The sequence below is a fragment of the Chrysemys picta genome, chromosome 7 (assembly GCF_011386835.1).
Source record: "Chrysemys picta bellii isolate R12L10 chromosome 7, ASM1138683v2, whole genome shotgun sequence".
NCBI lineage: Eukaryota > Metazoa > Chordata > Testudines > Emydidae > Chrysemys > Chrysemys picta.
In genome coordinates, this window is record NC_088797.1 from 101,018,313 (window position 1) to 101,039,413 (window position 21,101).

Consider the following 21,101-nt stretch of genomic DNA (forward strand, 5'->3'; position numbering starts at 1 on the left):
AAAACATTGTCACGGGTGGTTCTGGGTACATCCTCCCCTCTCTCCAGGGAAGCAACGGCAGACAACCGTTTCACGCCTTTTTCCTGGGTGAACAGTGCAGACGCCATACCATGGCAAGCATGGAGCCCGCTCAGCTCAAGACAGCAGTCATGAACATTGTAAACACCTTGCGCGTTATCGTGCAGTTTATGCTGAACCAGAACCTGCAAAACCAGGCGGCGAGGAGTAGGCTACGGCAGCACGGCGGCGAGAATGATGAGGACATGGACATGGAATTCTATCAAACCGCGGGCCCTGGCGCTTGGAGATCATGCTGTTAATGGGGCAGGTTATAGCCGTGGAATGCCGATTCTGGGCCCGGGAAACAAGCAGAGACTGGTGGGACCACATAGTGTTGCAGGTGTGGGACGATTCCCAGTGGCTGGGAAACTTTCGCATACTTAAGGGCACTTTCATGGAACTTTGTGACTTGCTTTCCCCTGCCCTGAAGCGCCAGAATACCAAGATGAGAGCAGCCCTCACAGTTGAGAAGCGAGTGGCGATAGCCCTGTGGAAGCTTGCAACGCCAGACAGCTACCGGTCAGTCGGGAATCAATTTGGAGTGGGCAAATCTACTGTGGGGGCTGCTGTGATGCAAGTAGCCAAAGCAATCACTGAGCTGCTGCTATGAAAGGTAGTGACTCTGGGAAATGTGCAGGTCACAGTGGATAGCTTTGCTGCAATGGGATTCCCTAACTGTGGTGGGGCGATAGATGGAACCCATATCCCTATCTTGGCACCGGAGCACCAGGGTACCCAGTACATAAATCGCAAGGGGTACTTTTCAATGGTGCTACAAGCACTTGTGGATCACAAGGGACGTTTCACCAACATCAGCGTGGGCTGGTCAGGAAGGGTTCATGATGCTCGCGAACACTAATCTGTTTAAACGGCTGCAGCAAGGGACTTACTTCTCGGACCAGAAAATAACCATCGGGGATGTTGAAATGCCTATAGTTATCCTTGGGGACCCAGCCTACTCCTTAATGCCATGGTTCATGAAGCCATACACAGGCAGCCTGGACAGGAGTCAGGAGCTGTTCAACTACAGGCGAGCAAGTGCAGAATGGTGGTAGAATGTGCATTTGGCCGTTTAAAAAGTCACTGGCGCTCGTTACTGACTCGCTCAGACCTCAGCCAAACCAATATCCCCATTGTTATTGCTGCTTGGTGTGTGCTCCACAATCTCTGTGAGAGTAAGGGGGGAACCTTTATGGCGGGGTGGGAGGCTGAGGCAAATCACCTGGCTGCTGATTATGCGCAGCCAGACACCAGGGTGATTAGAAGATCACACCAGGAAGCGCAGCACATCGGAGAAGCTTTGAAAACCAGTTTCATGACTGGCCAGGCTATGGTGTGAAAGTTCTGTTTGTTGAAAACCCGCCCCCTTGATTGACTCATTCCCTGTAAGCAAACCACCCTCCCCCCTTAAATCACAGCTTGCTTTTAAAGGAAATAAAGTCACTATCGTTTAAAAATCATGTATTCTTTATTAATTGATTATAAACATAGGGAGAGAACCTACAAGGTAACCTGGGTGAGGTTTGGGAGGAAGATAGAAGGGAAGTAAAAGGCCACTGAAAAAATTCAATATAATGACAGCCTTTTGGTTGGGCTGTCCACTGGGGTGGAGTGGGAGGGTGCACGGAGTCTCCCCCCCCCCCCCCGCGTTCTTACACGTCTGGGTGAGGAGGATATGGAACATGGTGAGGGGGAAGGGAGGTTATACAGCGGCTGCAGCGGCAGTCTGTTATCCTGCTGCCATTCCTGAAGCTCCACCAGATGCCGGAGCATGTCTGTTTGATCACGCAGCAGCCCCAGCGTTGCAGCCTGCCACTTCTCATCTCGTGCGTCACTCATGACCTCACGTTCACTGGCATCTTTCCTGTATTTAGATACCGTGTCCTTCCACTCATTCCAATGAGCTCTTTCATTGCGGGTGCATTCCATTATTTCCGAGAACATCTCATCTCGCGTCCTCTTTCTCCACCGCCTTATCTGAGATAGCCTTCGGGATGGAGGAGGGAGGCTTGAAAAATTTCCAGCTGCTGGAGGGAGGGTTGAAAAAAAGGAGAGAAGTTTTTAAAATGATACATTTTACAGAACAATGCATATACTCTTTCATGGTGAACAACACTATTCACATTACATAGCACATGTGATTTCAGTACAAGGTCGCATTTTCCATCTTCCATATTGAGTGCCTGTGGCTTTGGTGTTAGAGATCACAGATGCAGGTGCGGGCAACAGAATTCAGCTTGCATGCGGCCATGGTAAGCCATAGTCTTTCGGCTTCGGCTCCTTTCCCACATACCAAGCAAAGCCCATTGACTGCTGCAGTTTTCCTGTTAACCTTCAGCAGCAGAAAACAAACTAACCCCCCCACATCCAATTCTCTGGGATGATCGCTTTATCCCTCCCCCCAACGCGTGGCTGGTATCAGGGAAGATCCCTGCAGAAACCAAACTAACCCACCGCCACCCACTCCCGCCATGAATTATCTGGGATGATCGCTGTATCCCTCCCCCCACCGCATGGCTGGTATCAAGGAAGATCCCTGCTAGCCAAACGCGAAAAGCTCAGGGCCAATATTCCCTCCCTTCCCCCCCACGCGCTTGGCTAACTGCAAGGAAGGATTTCTTTTCAGCCACAGGCAAACAGCCCAGTAGGAACAGCCACCTCTGTCCCCTTAATTAAATTCCCGTATTTCAACCAGGTTACCATGAGCGATATCACTCTCCTGAGGATTACACAGCGAGATAAAGAATGGATGTTGCTTGAATGCCAGCAAACACCGGGATCATACGCTGCCAGGCTTTGTCATGCAATGATACCAGATTACTTGCTACTAGCATGGCGTGGTCAAGTGTCCTACCATGGAGGACGGAATAAGGCTGCACTGCCCAGAAACCTGGTGGCAAGGCTTTTGGAGTACCTCCAGAAGAGCTTCAGGGAGATGTCCCTGAAGGATTTCCGCTCCATCCCCAGACACGTTAACAGACTTTTCCAGTAGCTGTACTGGCCACGAATGCATCCCAAGTCCTCAGGGCAAAGTAATCATTAAAAAACGCTTGCTTTTAAAACAAGTTTTATATTTTAAAAGGTAAACTCACCTGTGGTCCCTTCTATTGGGCCATGGTCTTGGATACTGGCTTGGGAGGGTACTTCAGTCAGGCTGAGAAAAAGATCCTGGCTGTTGGGGAGAACAGAGTGCTGTGTGCTCTCTGCAAGCTCGTCCTCCTCCTCCTCCTCTTCCCTGTCTGCAGAATCCTCAGGTGTAGCTGATGAGATTACCCCTGCTTCGGAATCCACGGTCAGAGGTGGGGTAGTGGTGGCGGCCCCCCCTAGAACTGCATGCAGCTCGGCGTAGAAGCGGCATGTCCGCGGCTCTGACCCGGAGCAACTGTTTGCCTCCTTTGTTTTTTGATAGGCTTGTCTGAGCTCCTTGACTTTCATGTGGCACTGATCTGAGTCCCTATTGTGGCCTCTCTCCATCATGCCCTTGGAGATTTTTTCAAAAGTTTTGGCATTTCGTCTTTTCGAACGAAGTTCTGCTAGCACTGAATCATCTCCCCATATAGCGATCAGATCCAGTACCTCCCATATGGTCCATGCTGGTGCTCTTTTTCGATTCTCGGACTGCATGGCTACCTGTGGTGATGAGCTATTTGTGGTCACCTGTGCTCTCCTGTGCTGGGCAAACAGGAAATGAAATTCAAATGTTCGCAGGGCTTTTCCTGTCTACCTGGCCAGTGCATCCGAGTTCAGATTGCTGTCCAGAGCGGTCACAATGGTGCACTGTGGGATAGCTCCCGGAGGCCAATACCATCGAATTGCGGCCACACTAATCCAAATTCAAAATGACAATATCGATTTTGGCGCTACTCCACTCGTCAGGGTGGAGTACAGAAATCGATTTTAAGAGCCCTTTATTTTGAAATAAATGGCTTCGTTGTGTGGACCGGTGCAGGGTTAATTCGATTTAACGCTGCTAAATCCGAATTAAAGTCATAGCGTAGACCAGGCTTAATAGTTCTATCAAATTATCTGCTTTGACACCAGGGAAAAGCAGTTAACTTTGCTTCCCCTTTCCCTGTAAATGTATCCCAGTCTCTGGGATTTTCTTATGTCAATATACAAGTGAAGGAGTTTTTCAAGTGTTTTCATGGAAAAAGCAAATCTATTTTTACAAAAATATCCCAAACAGTTTACTTTGCTGCAATTTAAAAACCATTATGTGTATGTCTGAAAAGTAAATCCGTGGTTTGTCAAAGATGACTGCTTGCCAGAGCTGGAGAGTGACCCCTCTAGTTATCCACAGGACAGCATGGGCAGTAGCTGTGTAGCTGCAGCACAGCATTCCAACAACGAGTCTCACTCCTGAAGAGCAGCGAGGATTGCTCCATTTTCCGTGTCCATTCAAATCTCTGCTAAAAGTACTTACGATTAAAACTCCAACTATTGATGTAAGTCTCTTTCAGCCAGCTAAATCCATATCATTCTAGGGATGTTTTCCATCTCTACTAGAACTTAGAATTTACTGTGTATTGGCACCTGTCTTTAGAGACACATGTGCTGGTACAGGTACAGGAGTAGGTAGATGAGTATAGCTAAGAGTTATACGAACTATAGAGGAATTGGGAACTACATCAATTCCCACAGTCCTTAAGGCAAAAATCCTGTTTACTTCAGTGGGAGTTTTGCCTAAATAAAGATTGCAGGATCTGGAGCAGGGGTGGGCGAACTTTTTGGCCCAAGGGCCACATCTGGGTATGGAAATTGTATGGTGGGCCATGAATGCTCATGAAATTGGGGGTTGGGGTGTGGGAGGGGGTGAGGGCTCTGGCTGGGGGTGCGGGCTCTGGGATGGGGCTGGTACCAAGGGGTTTGAGTGGAAGAGGGGAATCAGAGCTGGGGCAGGGGTTAGGGTGTGGGAGGGGGTCAGGGGTGCAGGCTCCAGGCGGCGCTTACCTCAAGCTGCTTCTGGGAGCTGCGGCATGTTCCCCCTCTGGCTCCTATGTGTAGGTGTGGCCAGGCAGCTCTGCGCACTGCCCCGTCTGCAGGCGCCGCCCCTGCAACTCCCATTGGCCGCGGTTCCTGGTCAATGGGAGCTGTGGGGGTGGTGCTTGGGGCAGGGGCAGCATGTGGAGCCCCCTGGCTGCCCCATGCGTAGGAGCCGGAAGGGAACATGCTGCTGCTTCCAGGAGCCTCACGGAGTAGGGCAAACCCCCAACCCTGCTCCCCGGCAGGTGCTTGAGGGCCAGATTAAAACGTCTGGAGGGCCGGATACGGCCCCCAAGCTGTAGTTTGCCCACCCCGCTCTGGAGTGTTTTACATAAGAACCACATCATTTGAGTTGGGGTTCACAGAATTTCAACTGTTGCAACAGCAAGAAATTAGAGTCTCACTTTGGTGTTTTCTGAGCAGTGCTTGTTAACTCTTACCAGTGAGATCAAAGAAGTAAGTCTTGTCTGAAGTTTCCATTATCCCTCCTCACAGGAAGTAGAATTAAGCCATCAATATCTAGAAATATGTGTGAAAAACATGGTGATCACTCAAAGCTTCTGTCATTTCCTTTCTAGTCTGTGTGTCAGCTACCGGATTTCTTTTTTTTACAAGTGATGAAGAATGATTGTAGGATTTTTCCTGTTGGTGCCATTTGAGAAGGGAGGCACCTGAGATTACTTTTGATTGATAGTTTGTTTATCATTTGTTTATTTCCGTCCCCATTCCTGCAATCTGATCCATTCAGACAGAACTGAGAGCTTTCACTGCACGTTGCTGAGTGCGATAGAACTCCACAATAGCAGGTCTGGGCAATCAATGAAACTCGCCAAGGTCTGGGAGTCCAATTGAGCAGATCAGATTGCAGGGTTCAGGTCTCATATTATCTGTAAAGTCATTTGAACTCCAGAGAAGCCATTTAACTGCAAAGTAGTGGGAATAATGCAGTAGATGGGATGTTACTCCTTATAGCAGAATGAGCAATAATGCAAGTTGAGAGAATTAGGAGTATAAAATTGTTCAATCTTCTTGCTTTCTGCTCAGGTTTTATGACACTACTGAGCACATACACATATTCATTTGCAAGAGATACACCATCATAGTATGTATGCTCCTGCTGGGTTCCCACTGCAGTAACACATTGACTTGTGTGTATGATGCTTCCTTCCACTGGATGGGGATATGTGTTAGACCTGCTTATGTTGTTCGGGGAGATTTTGGCAAACCAGTAAAGTGCCTAAACCACTATTGTGTATTGCTAACAGTAGTCAAGTTAACAGGTCATACTGAACCATTCTTGCTTATTGCTAACAAAAATAGCTAAGTCAGCAGGTCGTAAAAGCAGCGGCCTCAGTGTAACCAGACAGGAGGGGCGGGGGTAGGGTGACCAGACAGCAAATGTGAAAAATCGGGACGGGGTGGGGGGTAATAGAAGCCTATCTAAGAAAAAGACCCCAAAATTGGGACATCTGGTCACCCTAGGAGGGGGTTTCAGGTGCCACAGACAGGAGAGCTTGACCCCGCACCCTTCCTGCTAAGAGTGTTAAAATTGATTATGCATGTATTGTAGAAAAACAAGAAGTCTGTTTATATGTGCCCCCGGGCATGTTTGTCAGGGCCCAAAGGCATGGACACTGAAAAAAAAAAAATCTCTGGTTAATTGGCAATCATAAGGTGTCTGACCTTTTAACCCTGCCTGCTTAGCAAGTTTTCTTTAAGGGATATGTCATTGTATTACTAATGTATAAATAAGGGGAAAAAGTTTGAGGTAATTGGACTTCTCAGGAGGGGCTCTTCAGGGACGCTCCCTCTGGACGCATCTTCGGGTCCCCACCGGCAGATGGAAGCCTGGCCAGCTGAAGCCTGTCACGGTACCACTCGAAAGCCACACTCAGCTTCGGTATTATCGAGGGTTGGGGGTGTTTCACTAACCTGTTGCAGAGGTGTGTAAGTGCTTGAGACTAAGTAAAGTTTAGCTTTAAGTAAAAGCACTCTTGTGTTGTCCTGTTTGTGCCAGCCATCTATCGGTCGGACGGCCGTGTCTCCCTTGATTTATTTCCTAATACCACCTCGCACAGAGTAAAAGTTACCGAGAGCTTTGGGTTAAAACAACCCCGGGTAACAATGTGCATATGGCTTCCTTCTGCTACAAGAACTAAAGCAGCTGCTGTTTAAGCTGTTTTGGCAGAGGACTGTGCTTTTGGAGTTGAAAGTCCCAACTTATATTTCTGAAGCATCATATAGGCAGTTAGCTGAGGAGTTGGGGTGGGGGTGGGCTTGGGCTTGTTCAGTCTGGTTCTCAGTGGACCTTTGTATAGTTTACAAAACCTGACACAGTCAGCTGATTCTGCTTTAAAGGGGCTCAGAATATGAACTCAGAGTATGAACTCAGAGAGCTGTGTTGGGATGTCAGGGTTTAAGGCCAGAAGGGACCACCAGATCATCTAGTTTGACCTCCTATATATCACAGGCCACCAACACCACCCACCAGCACACTAAACCCAACAACCAAAAATAGACCGCAGTATTACAGTCCACAGGAAACTCAATTATTATGTGCTGTAGGCAGAGAATAGGAGAAGCAGAGGTGCACCAGTGCCCAAGGCCCCCTCACAGTGGCAGAGAAATGATTGAGACATATCTAGATAGTCCCTGCAAGTGACCTGCATTCTATGCTGCAGAGGACGGCAACCCCTCTCCCTCCCCCAAGGTCACGGCCAATCTGACCTGATCAGTAAGGGAAAATGCCTTACTGATCCCACATTTGGCGATCAGTTAGACCCTGAGCATGTGAGCAAGAACCAGAATACACTGGGGGGAAAAACATCCATTCTTGGCCTTCACAGGGGGCCAGCTGAAACCCTGAGACATAAACTTTTAGGAACATAAAACAAACTGGAAGTGAGCCCCAGGGCTGTTAACCTCTGTCCCATACAATCACAAGCAACCCTATCATTGCACTCATAAATTGCACATTTAAATTTGTCTCGCTTTCTCTTAATTAAGTTGTTTGCTCCCCACAAATCCTATTGGGAGTCTGTTCCAAAATCTCACCCCGGTGAGAAACCTTCTTCTAAATTTCCAGCCCAAGTTAGTTCATGGGCAGTTTATTTCCATATGTTCTTGATGCTTATAAAGTGCCTGTCTCTAGTAATTGTTATTAGTCCCTCTTTCTACACAAAATGCTAAAGTTAAAATTGCAAGATATAGGCGGTAGGTGAAATGGTGTGAAATATGCTCACTGCACATCCTGACATTGTTTGTCTAACAAACATACGCACAAAGTAGAGACCCAGAATACAAAGCTCATGTACGGGTAAGGTGTGAAAGTCACATTGTGCTGGGTAAGTTGCCAATTTATGTCTGTTAGGACAAAAAAAAATTTAAATTAATTGAGGACCCATAAAGTGGGATGCTTCAGCAAGTGAACTATTTATCGATAGCTTTTCCTGAGGAAGGTTAATAAAACCTCATCCAGAGAGACCAGTTAGTCATTCTCAGTAAAAAGGGATACCAATTCTATGGATGTATTAAGTTATTATTAAATAGTTCACAGTTCTCCATTGAGGAGTGTCACTATTTTTTTAAATTCAGGTCTCGAGCGAAAAATGGGTCATGGGCACAAAGAATTCTGGGGGCTTTTTACAAGGTTACTGCACGTTTTCTCTCTTCTCTCTTCTTAAGTATTAGACATTTTACTCAACAGCTGCGTAAAAGGGCCTTTTACATAGCACCTCTGACCCAAGGACCCTCCATATCAGTAGCCAATTTCAAATATAAAATCAATAAATTCACATGCCTGGAATGCTTATACAGTACAGTAGAACCTAGAATTAAGAACGTTTTGGGAACGGAGGCTGTTCGTAACTCCGAAATGTAGTAATTCTGAACAAAACATTATGCTTTGTTCTTTCAAAAGATTACCACTGAACATTGACTTAATACAGCTTTGAAACTTTACTATGCAGAAGAAAAATGCTGCTTTTAACCATATTAATTTAAATGAAACAAGCACAGAACATTTCTTTACCTTCTCAAATCTTTTTTTAAGATTTCCCTTTTTTTCAGTAGTTTACAATTAACACAGTAATGTTCTGTATTTGCTCTTTTTTGCGGGTGGAGGGAGGAGTGTCTCTGCTGCTGACTGATTGTGTACTTCTGGTTCCAAATGAGGTGTGTGGTTGACCAGTCAGTTTGTAACTCTGAGGTTCTACTGTACTCTGTAATTGAAAATATTATAATAGGAAGTAGCCTGGAATCCTAGACTTGATGCAAAAATTTGTTTATTGACAAAAGTAAAAAAAAAAAAGGAAAGATGTCACTGAAATTTGGTGACCAAACAGGAATATCAATGCTTTTTAGGTGATGAAATGCATTAGTATCCTTTAAACTGGGACAACATGGTAGATGACCTTTATCCCCATTAGCAGAAATTCCAGCTGATGGCCCTGATCCAGCAAGGTACTTGAACATGTGAATAGTCACATTGGCTTCAGTTGGATTTGTCTTGTGCTTAAAGATAAGCACATGCTTAAGTGATTTGCTAGGATTGTGGCCTGCTAGAAGACCCCATTTCAACAATAGTGCTGTTCCCCAGGAAGATGCAAAGCTGAGGTTAGAATAGCATGTTACTGACAAGGTCCATGGAGCTGGAAAGTGGCAATGAACCTACTGCTTACCCAGTGCCAGGGCTGCAACCCATACCACACAATCATCCCATGAGGCTCTGACAGGCCACAATAAACTTGCCTCCATCGGGAGACTTCTACAGTACATTAAAGAATCTCAACTGTCCTTAATGTGCTCCCTCATCCCCATGTCTCAGTGCCTAAAGACACACAGTGACATGTTCCTTCCTATAACCTTAACAGTCTTGTGGACGGTTATCATAGTAAGATGTGTGGTTAATAAGGGCTTATTTTAGATGCTGTCTATGGGCTCACAGGCTCTATAGATTAAGCCAGAGTAAAAGAAAGAGCTCCACACTGCGTTTGCAGAAATTTACTTTTGGGAAGGTGAGACCCTGGTAAGTAGGGGTAACAAAGAGCCTGACCAAATGAAATCTGGGTGAATCACACTCATGTGCACAGCAGCAACATTTGTTCTGTAAGCATTTGTCTACGACTTTGGTGCATTCATTAACAGTTTATTTTTGCAAACAACATTTTTGTTTCCTGAACTCTTTGACCAAAGACCCGTGAGGCCATCACAAAGACAGACATGCTGAGAGGCAACGGACGCAATGGCTCAAATTCCTGCGCCATTCACTTACAACATCAGTGCAGGAGATCACTTGCATCCCTAAGGATTAGGGTGGACAGTGTCAATCAAGTTCCTGCCAGCAGTCAAAATGTCATATTCTTGATGGCACATGGATACCAAACACCAGCAGAATGATCCAGCTGCTCCTGGGGCCATTGGTTGCTCCTTCTCCTCAGCCTCTCATCTTATCTGATAACTACAGCCCAACTTCTGGCATACCCTGAGCTACTGATGCTCCTGCAGATCTGGTCCCAGCCACCATTGTCTCTGCTTGGATGCCCCAAGCAGTTGATGCGAGAATGCAGCTACATCAAAAAATCAATGGCAGGCTGATCTGTAACAACACTGTCCCTTTGAGGACAACAAAATGTGCCCCTGCTGGGCTGACTAAATCTGCCACAGGTGAAGAGGATGTACAGGCACTGAGCTTTCTTTGCCATGTCCATCCTTCTTTGGAAGTCAGACTAGATGACCACAACGGTCCCTTCTAGCCTTATAATCTATAGATCTATGAACCATCCATATGAACATTATCAAAAACAAACATGAATGGAAACTATTAGATCTGAGCAGACTGCTGTTATTGATTACTGTATCTCCCAGGATTCCTGTTGCTATACCTACAACTGAACAAAATTGGTTCATGCATACATGTCTCTGATAATAAAGCATGATATAGACTAACCAAACCAACCTTTGATATTTTCATGTAAGTGTTATAGATGAATGATCTGAACCTGGGTTTGAATATAGAGAGATATTAATTCTGTATTTACTAATTATTATAGGGTAGCACAATGAATTTTAATGAAGCATAGGGAATAATTGCCTTCAGTATGGCATTTTTCAAATCAGGATTTGGTAAAGTACTTCTGTGGACAGTATATGGCCGTAAATGAGACCTAGTCAATGCATGCGCTATATAATTAAAAGTTAGGAACAGTAGTCGTTGTTGCTGCTGACAGGATAAAACCATTTGTTATTAAATCAATAAGGCGGTCTAAGAGTTTTTGTTTTTTTCCACTCTCAGGGGGACATTAGGGTGTGTTTTAAGGTTGTTTGTATGGTCTTAATTGTGAATTTTCTCAATCTCAAGTGTTTGTGGGTTTTTTTATTTAAAATTTCTTGGCTTTTGATTTCTTTTAAATCAAACTACTAAATGTTGTAATTTTTTTTTAAATCTCAACTCAATTTTCTAATTATTAATTCCAGTGTCATCACAGGGCCTTTAATACTCAAGCCCCTGAGATGTGGTTACAGCCCTAATGCCAGCTTAATGCCGGTTTTATTTGTTTTGCCTGGGGGATATGCTCATCTAGCTCTCTTGAAGTCTGCTGAACAAACCTCACTTTTTGTGATTTTAGCTTGGCCGACCTGGTGGTGTGATGTTCCAATGGAGCTTGGTGATATTTGTCTCACATCATTACCATGTTACAAAGAGACCATGTCCCAGAGACTATCACCAGAACCTATGTAGAAGGTACTAGTAGGGAGAGGCTGCAGTCTCCAACCCTGTTGCAGTGATGAGTTTCCAGAGTGCTCTCTTTTTCTTCATTGGATTGGTATCCTCCATCCATCTATGTTCTGGCAATGGGTTCCCAGAACACAGGTTCTTTAGCGTTGATGTCTTTAAAGTAATTGTTGCACGTCATGACACAGTTCAGGTTTGAATTCATATCTCTAGAATCCAAGTATATTTAGGTTTGTTCTCCCCTTTCTTGACTAGTGTTCTTGGGGGCGTCTGTGATGTGTCATTAAAGATGAATTATTTAATTAATAATTTAATTTAATAATTGAATGTGGCCAAGAGTAATGGTTTCAACAGATGTTTTGCAAAAAGTCTATTACCTAATCACCTAACACTGAAAAAATAGATTAACATGGTGTCTACTCTCTCAGGCCCACAGATATTTTTATGGAATATGGCATTATAATAAAATTCCCTAGACTTCAGCTTAATCTGAAAAACTCATTAAAGAGAGATTCAATACACTCTAGAGTTTTATATAGACACTTTAAAGTTAAATGTGTACCATATTTCTGTGGCTTTTTTCCTGATCACTTACTTTGTAAGACATTTTATTTTATGAGGTTTTTATTGGATGAAATAAAAAAAAATGGCCCAGAATTAATTTGGGCTGCGAAGGCCATGGACTTCTGTGTCTTTGGTATATGAGGGGGTGGGAGAAAAGGGTCAGGAGATATAAAGACATCTGAATGAGAGCTTCCTATGAAAAGAAATTAGAGCTGGATTTTCAAAAGTGCTTGTTGTCCTAACGCTGCTCCCATTGACTTTTGAAAAGCCCACCCTTAATTTACAGTTGCTGTAACCCCATTTAATGATAATGTCTTTCACCCACCCCACATCCTCCGACTCCAGAGAGCTCCCTTCTTCCAACCATCAAAGTTACTTCCCCAGGGTGACCCTTCTTCTGGCTAACAGCTGAGTACAGGTCCCTCTGCAGTCTGTTGGGCTAGTGGGGTGATTCACTTGAAAGTAATGCAAGGAAGTTTCTCCTCAAAAGAGGTTACATGTGCCACCTCCACTGTGCTGATAGCCTGCCAAATTAAGGGACTGAGTGCAGAGCCTGAATTCTGATCCCTTTACTAAGTGTGTTGTACTGAAAACTTAATGCACAACTCTACATGTATTTCACCATATATGACAATACAACTATGACCAAAATTGTCCAGTGATTGGTGGAGCAGGAGTTGATTCAAGCTGAACCAGAGCAAGACAGAGGTTATTCTGGTGTCCAGAGAAAAGTACACTGAAAAAATTGCAGCCAATGTGCAGTCTTCCTTTGGTTAAAGACACACACTACAACTGGTCAATACAGGCTTTTAGGAGTACTCCATGCTCAACTCTCACAAAGCAGCATCTGTAAGTAACACTTCCCAAAGGCTCCATCTCATCCTGACAAGCATTTGTCACCTCTTGCCTGAACTATAGCAATGGGTTATACCTGGGCATGAAGCCATCAGCCCTTAGGAAACTCCAGCCCTTGTACAAAAACACCACAGCACATTTCCTCAGGGATAATTCAAGCATATCAGATTTGTCCTTTGCTCTCTACCCTGGCTTCCTGTAGAATACTGAGCCAAGCTCAGCAACTCTGGCTTTATCTTCAAGGCTCGCCCTGCCTATGCCCAGGATATCTAAAAGATCACCTAAAGCTCCAGAATGAAGGCTGTGGTCAACAACTTCACTCCTCTGGTGCAATGAAACTTTCTACAATGGGGATAAAGCTCTTCTGCATGGGAGGCAGAGCTTTCTCAGAGGCCAGACCCAGACTGTGTAATGAACTGCCTCTGGAACTAAGGACCATCACAAGCCTCACTGCCTTCCACTGCAAGTGCAAAGCACATTTCTTTGACCTTGCCTGTTGTAATATTAACACACGGTGATATGTACCCAAAAAACACCTCTTTCCTCCCCCACCCGCCCCAAAAAGTCAGCAGAACACTCCACTGCTATTATCCCCCTGGGTAGAAGAGGAGAGAAAAAAAACATACACACGACAGACATTAATCATGTCTCTAAATGCACTATGGGGAAGGCACTCAGATACTCTGCTGCTGAGGGCAATATAAGAACCTGTGCTGAACAGAATTATTTTAAGCAGATATTAGAGGCAATAGAGTGGTAATGCTTAAAGACTTGCCAAACCTCTTATTCTAGTATTTTTGGAGGTAACTGAGAGTTGAATTTGGCCCCTCTGTGTCTTAATAGTTGGGAACACTATTGTTTTTGGTTTACAGTGTTTGTGCTTAAAAACTTACCAACTGCCTTAGCTAACTGAATAATGCTTCCTCGGTATTTGAATTATTCTTCATTTATTTCCTGTAGTAATGGGAATTCTAAGGTAAGGAAGTTTTTTTAGTTTTTACCATAGGTCAACACTGTGTTTGATTTTTATTGGGATTGCACCCATGCAGAATTTGGCCCAAAGAGAATTAAATTGTCTAAGGAGGCCACATCGTTATTTTAACTCTATATGTAGTCTTAACAACAACTTCATAATCTGCAGCGTACTCTTAGGGAACATTTAAAAATAGCAAATAACATTGCACTGTACTAAGTAGCTGCAAAACAATTTCTGAGTTGCTCTCACTTCAGTCCATCCTCCAACTGTGTTTAAAAATCAAATATTTGGTTAGCATGTTGTGTCATCTAGGATAGCGAACGGCATTCTTGTTTCATGACCTTTAAAACATTTGACTAACTGTGAAAAGATTCTAGAAGAAAGAATCTTGGTACCCTAGAGATGTTGTTCCTCACTATCTGAAAAGTAAAGCAGCCAGGCTGAGGCTCCTCCTTCTGAACCAAGTAATGGAAAAATGATGTAAGAATTCCAGTGTCTGAATAAATATGTGCCCTCTGACCTTAATCCCCATGGAACCGAAAACATCCAAAGTCAGACAAAAATAGTAAAACCTTTACATTGCTGAGGGATAATGGTACTGCTAGCAGATAATTAGCTAAATCCCATTAATATCAGGGGATTGGGCAGTGATTAGGAAATTAAACTTTGAAAAAAAATTAACTGTATGTGTGCCACAGAAAGTGCATGTTGGGTATAGTATTTTCGGCAGCTTAGATATATTAAGCAGTGTACGACATGTTTATGATATGGAATTATTAAATTTTATTTTGTAGGGGAATCTAATCCATCTTTTATACTGCCCGACACACTTCGAAGAGGACCCATCAGAATGACTCATGGCTTGTTGTAGCTGCCACTCTAGCCTGGAAATCTTCCCCCAGTCAGAATTCAGATCTTGTCCACTGATGATGACCTTTTGCTTGAGATGTCCGGGATATGAAATCTCACTTGGCAGGATGATAAATTGAAAAAAAGAAAAAGAAAAAGAATACATCAAAATATCTTGACAGCAAACATCAATGAGTCTCTCAGCTTCAGTCTAATAGCTCTCATAATTCAATTACCCTGGTTTATACAGTGTGCGTTCAGAGAACCACCAAAATGCCAGATGTTTATCCAAAGTACATGCATCGAGGCTGACAGATTCCTTCAAAACATTCTTCACAAATTTTGTTTCCATTCTCAACAGCTGTTTTATTCACTGACATTCATATTCCTTGTTATCCATACAGATTTTTGCTTGGTGAAAGTCTTATTCATACAATACCTGTAGCCACATGTGACCAAAGGATTTTGTGCATGAACATGAGTAGCCACTATTGATTATTCCCTAATCATTATTCACTATTTAAAACTTTTTAAACAGGAGAACAACAGTCTTCCATCAAGGAGCTGAAACAATACTATGTGACTAAAGTGGCCAAATCATACACCATGAATCACAAACCATGAATAGTCCAATAAAGTAGTCCAGAAACTATCCATAATTTTGATATAGATCTGAGGCATTTATAGGGCACCTATCACGTTAGTATCTTAGTTTAACTTTTATTCACAAAAAGTGCTCAAATAAGTACCAAAATTGAACAGATTACTGCACTTTAAGCATTATGGCTCTGATTCTGGGTTCTGTACCTCCCATATACACTCACTCTTCCATTGCATGAGGGGTGTAAAACCAGGACAAAGTCACCTGGGGAACAACTTCTACCCAGAGGAATTTCCCCACCAGTGTAGGGCAGAGAGTGTGTCCCTGGGCCACCTCCCACATCACTCTGTATTGAGTCAACATGCTAGATTTATTTTAGTAGTTTGCTATGTTCCATCTTCATATCAGAACGTTGCATAGTGATTAATGTGCAGGACAGCATGAAGACTATGGGCTTCTATCCCCACCACTTATTCTGATCTTAGACAAAGTGTTTACTTTCTCTCTGCCTCCATTTCTTCAGCGGCAAAACAGGTATAGATAATTGTCTACTTCTCAAGGGTGTGACGAGTCAATATTTGTTTATAATTTTGAGATCCCTGGAAGAAAACTGATACATAGAGCTCTTTATGGTAAATTTACTTTTCTCTCTTTTCAATACATTGTAAGTTGTGGTTCTTCTTTATTTTTTGTAATATACATCTCCCATTGGGATCAGGACCGCTCAGTGATCCTACAGAATCCTTCTGACTCTAAAGATTCAGATTTGAATCATGTATTGCCATCTGAATGTTCCAGGGCAGGGAATTAAATTTGTAGCATGGCTATAACTTTAGGGCATTTGGATTGCATTTCAGTTAAGTTCATTGCTGAAATTTCCAATAGCCTAATAAAACACTTTACAAATGAAATTAGAAGGATTAAAAAGCACCAACATTCAGTTCATGTTATAAACCAAAGGGGTACTTATTTTCTGTGAAATCCTATTTAGTTTCAATTTGAGCCCCTAATTAGAATTCTGACAGAATCACCTTGCTCTGTAGATTGCAGGAATAAAAACCAAAGATGTTTCAGCTTTGAAATGAACAGCAATAGCTTGCAGTTCATACTAATATTACCTTGTGCTTTATATAGCACTTTTCAGCCAGAAAAATTACAGTACGCTCTATAGACTGTACATAAAAGGATGACTTCACCCATCACTGAAATGCAGCAGCTTGAGGTGAAACTTTGTATCATTCTGTACAGCAGCCAACAGTTTTTGGGAGAGACAAAAAGAACAACTACAAGTGGAAAGTTCGGAGACCAGAATGTAACCAATGAGGGTGGAATAATGCTTGTAGGACATGATTACTGAAGGAGACACAATAGCCTTTTTATCTTTCTTGTCCTATAATATATTTAAAGTCCCAACTTTATTGGGGGAGGCACAGAGATTAACCTAAAATGTTCTTTTCCCACTTTTGTAGTCTCAGAATTCTGTAACTTTCCCACTGGTTGAGACACTTTCAACTGGCTCCAGAGCTTACTAATGCTGCTCCCTATGCCATTTGTGGTTATTGTCAAACATCCTGAGCCCTTCCTTTTCTTCTCAGGAGCTGAGCACACTTCTTCTGCAGTGTTCCAGCTCTCATTGGCTAGGAAGTAATAAATCATACTGATTCTCAAACACTGATCCTCCAGGATGTTTTGGTATCCTAATCCTTAGACTCTTAGTGCAGCACCAAAAAGAAGGCACCGTGATCCACAGAGATGAGCTTTTGTGTTTGCTCTTTAACTAAAACCAGATTAATTTGTATTAATCTCAATATATTAGCTGAAAATGTTTCTGAATGGCTGAATTCTTTTTGCCATGTACCATTAACTTTTATACAGTATTCTCTTATCAGAAAAATGTAGTAATTATTTTTCCTTGTCAAATACACATGCAGCGCACTGTGCTCCAGTTATCCCCAGCCAGAAAAACAGTGCCTGGGGGCCATTACACGCTCATTACATTATATTGGAAATTAGAGTAGCCCTGACAAGCCTCAGAAAGCATCTCAATTATTTTAATGAAGATTTAAACATGAAGTCAGGTCTTTTGCTAATGCTAGCAAGAGTAGGAGGAACCATTGTATTCAATATCCTATGAAAGATTCCTACCTAGGATACTCCTACAAGCTTATTTCAGTCTTGTAGCATACATGTTTTCAGGTTCACTGAGAGAGGTAAAAGAGCTGAAGTATTATACCATTTTTTGCAGGACAGCAAGAAACCAGGGACTGAGTCTTCCACACTTCATAAAAGTGTCACGGAACCCAATTCAAACATGTAATAGAAAGAATATAAGATATCACACACAGATGAGATATGCATGAGAAAATAAACATACCTTCCAATTTCTGTGTACATCACCAAAATCAATACTCATAGAAGACACCATAAAGATCACAACACAATTCCAGACAAACACATGGGTCTAAACAATGAGGAGTCCTTGTGGCACCTTAGAGACTAACAAATTTATTTGGGCATAAGCTTTCGTGGGCTAGAACCCGCTTCATCAGATGCATGAAGTGAAAAATACATGAAAAGATGGGGATTGCTTTACCAAGTGTGAGGTCAGTCTAACGAGATAAGTCAATTAACAGCAGGTTACCAAGGGAGGAAAAATAACTTTTGAAGTGGTAAGAGAGTGGCCCATTACAGACAGTTGACAAGAAGGTGTATAGTTGCTGGTGAGTATTTGCTTCAGGTTGGGGGGCTGTCTGTAGGCGAGGACTGGCCTCACCAGCAACTACACACCACACAACAAAAACACCAACCCAGGAACCAGTGCTGTAACAAGGGCGAGGCACGTGAGGCACTTGCCTCGGGCACACAAAGTCGGGAGGGCGCAGAAAGTGGTGGAGAGAGAAAAAAAAAGCTGCTGGCACAGAGATATTTATAACCCAGGTGATCTTCCCCCTGGCCCCACCTGCGGCCCCCCCGCGCTTCCCCCGAGTGTCCCCCGACCCTGACTTGCTTCCCCCACCCTCTTCCGGCCCGGAGCAGAGCAGCTCCATGCTGCCTCCCTGCAACAACTGCTGCCGCAGGGTCCTAGTGCCCCCCCTTCTCCACTGCCAGGACAGACTGACTCTGAACCTGCCCTTCCCCCTCAGACCCTTCCCTTTTCTGGCAGGACCCTCCAGCAGCACAGGAGGCCCCCCCGCCCGCAGTCACTGCTCCTGCCCCATGCAGGGCAAGGAGGCAGCCCCATCCCTCATCCCCAGTGAGGCTACAGTCAGGGGCAACAGCAGGGGAGGAGGTGCACGCAGCGCCCCTCGGCACCCGCCACAGGGGAGGTGAGGGAGATTCCTGGACCTGAGAGGGGCCCTAGGAGCACATGGGGGTGAGTGTGCTGCTGGGGGGGGGCAGGAAAGGGGGTCTCCTCCCCCAGAGCTTGCTGCTGCCGGCAGGGAAAGGGCTGGGGGGAGTCCTCCTCTCTGGCCCCTGTCCCGGAGCAGCCTGCCTGCACCCCAAACTCATCCTCAGAGCCCACACCCCCAGTCAGAGCTTTCACCCCGCCACTGCACCCTCAACCCGAGCCCCTCCAGCACCCCAAACACCTTATCCCCAGTCCCAGCCAGAGCCCTCACCCCCCCACACTCCTACTCTCGCCCTGAGCCCCTCCCACACTCCAAACCCCTCATCTGCAGCCACAACCCACTGCCCTTACCCCTGCACCCCATCCCTCTGCACCCCTCCCATCCCCAAACTCCCTCCCAGAGCAATCACCCCAATCTCCTGCCCCAGCCTAGGGCCTGCACCCCAGACCTCCTCCCTCACCCAAACTCCCTCCCAGAGCCTTGGGTGGGTGGGTGGGGGGCAGAGTTTGGGTGGGGGTGGGTTCTGGGCACCACCAAAATTTCTACAAACCTGCCACCCCTGATCCTGCCCTGCAGACCTGAACTCCCAGCATTCTCAGGACACATGCTGATCCCTAGTGGCCACTGCTGATATCCAGCATCTCCCTCCTCTCTTAACCTGTGAGTCCCAGGAGCAGGATTAAAGATGCACTTCAGTAAATTTGGAATGAGGAAGGAATTTTAAACTGTTTTACCATTTGCTTTCCCAACCAAATATTATGTCTCTACATAAAGGTCATATGTTTGACTGTTATCATGACAAGTTAGTTAATGACCTTACCTATTTTCCAAGAAAAGCGCAGAGCACTCTTGAGAATCTAACTAATAGCTTTGGCAACTCTATCTCAGTCCTGCGGTCCATTGCTTAGAGAGAACAGTATTTCTCTGTGTCGTTTAGTTGGGACAGTTGGAGCAGTTCAAAGAAATGTCCCTTACCTTATCCTAGCAGAATAGTGAGTACATTTTGTTCACTTTTTTGCTTTCTCTTTTTCATTTCTTGGAATTCACTGTCCTTGATGTGTCCGAAGGAAACAACACATTGTCAGAAAGGCTGATTTTAATGAAATGTCAGTGGGAATATTATATCAGGAAAAGAGACAAGCCCTTTCTGCATTCACAAATCTTCAAAGGGGAATTTACTTACAGTTGTTGCAGGGCCTCTGCAGGCAGACTCTCTCTCCTCGGAGAGAGTAACCATTTTGACAGGACAGGGCATGTCAGAAATGACTCAGTTCTACAGGAAAATATTTATTAGCATATTGTGCGTGTTTCTTTCCTGTAAACTAAGGAGGGACTAGTTTATAGCTAGTGAGAATTATGTTTTCAGTTCTTCTCTGCTTTCTCTTTCAGTATGGTTACCTATCGAACTTTGTTTAATATGGCTGGTATAACATATAATGCGAACTACATATTTATTACTGGTCATGTACCTGGAGACAGATTCCCTAGAGGATGTCACTGAGAAACCAAAGGGTTCAGTGTATTAAACAAACTCAAGTTATAGCTTCTATCTCAAATATCAAAATTAGCTTTTTGTAGCACAGGGAAAATGTATTGCCTTGAGAGACGATAAAAAATGTCTTAAATATCATCACATAGGCTTTTCAGGAGAGAGGAAAGGAAAGTCCAGTTTTTCTTCATAGATAAAACGTAGACATTAGCTACTGCTATTCTATTCAATTCAATTCAGGTGGTTATACTTCCCCCAACACTAGAGTATCTGAGCACATTTTAGTGATGTTTTAAGTAGGTGACCAATATCTGTCATGTGTGTTTCCTTTATCATTCCTCTTCCCAGGGGAAAATGTTATATGGTTAGGGCCTGAAAGCCTTTGTAATGGCTGTGGTAAAATAGGTTTCTTTTATAGTTCTAATTTGCTGTCTTTTGGATAGTAAAGTGTTAACTAAACTTGTTCAGATTGCTTCATTCACTCCTGAGGTTATTCAGTGTTTAAAGGGACACTATCAATTTAAAAAACACAATTCGGTGTGAAAAGCATCCATAGAGTTGTTATAAGTAACAACTAATATTACAGTACAATTCAAGAAATCTGTCTTTTCAATTTTATTTTATTCATTTGCTATCCCTTT

At 44.0% G+C, this 21,101-nt stretch overlaps 1 long non-coding RNA gene across 2 annotated transcripts in view; it reads left to right on the forward strand.

The window, feature by feature from the left end:
- Nucleotides 1-17,503, forward strand: part of LOC101941512 (uncharacterized) — a 57,546-nt gene extending 40,043 nt beyond the window's left edge. Inside the window, exon 3 of one of the 2 annotated variants that reach the window (XR_256660.4) lies at nt 14,966-17,503. This is a non-coding gene — a long non-coding RNA (uncharacterized LOC101941512). Of the gene's footprint in view, nt 1-11,669; nt 12,448-14,965 lie in introns of those variants that run through there. The other variant, XR_006176007.2, reaches the window with a different exon arrangement.
- Nucleotides 17,504-21,101: the final 3,598 nt, after the last annotated feature.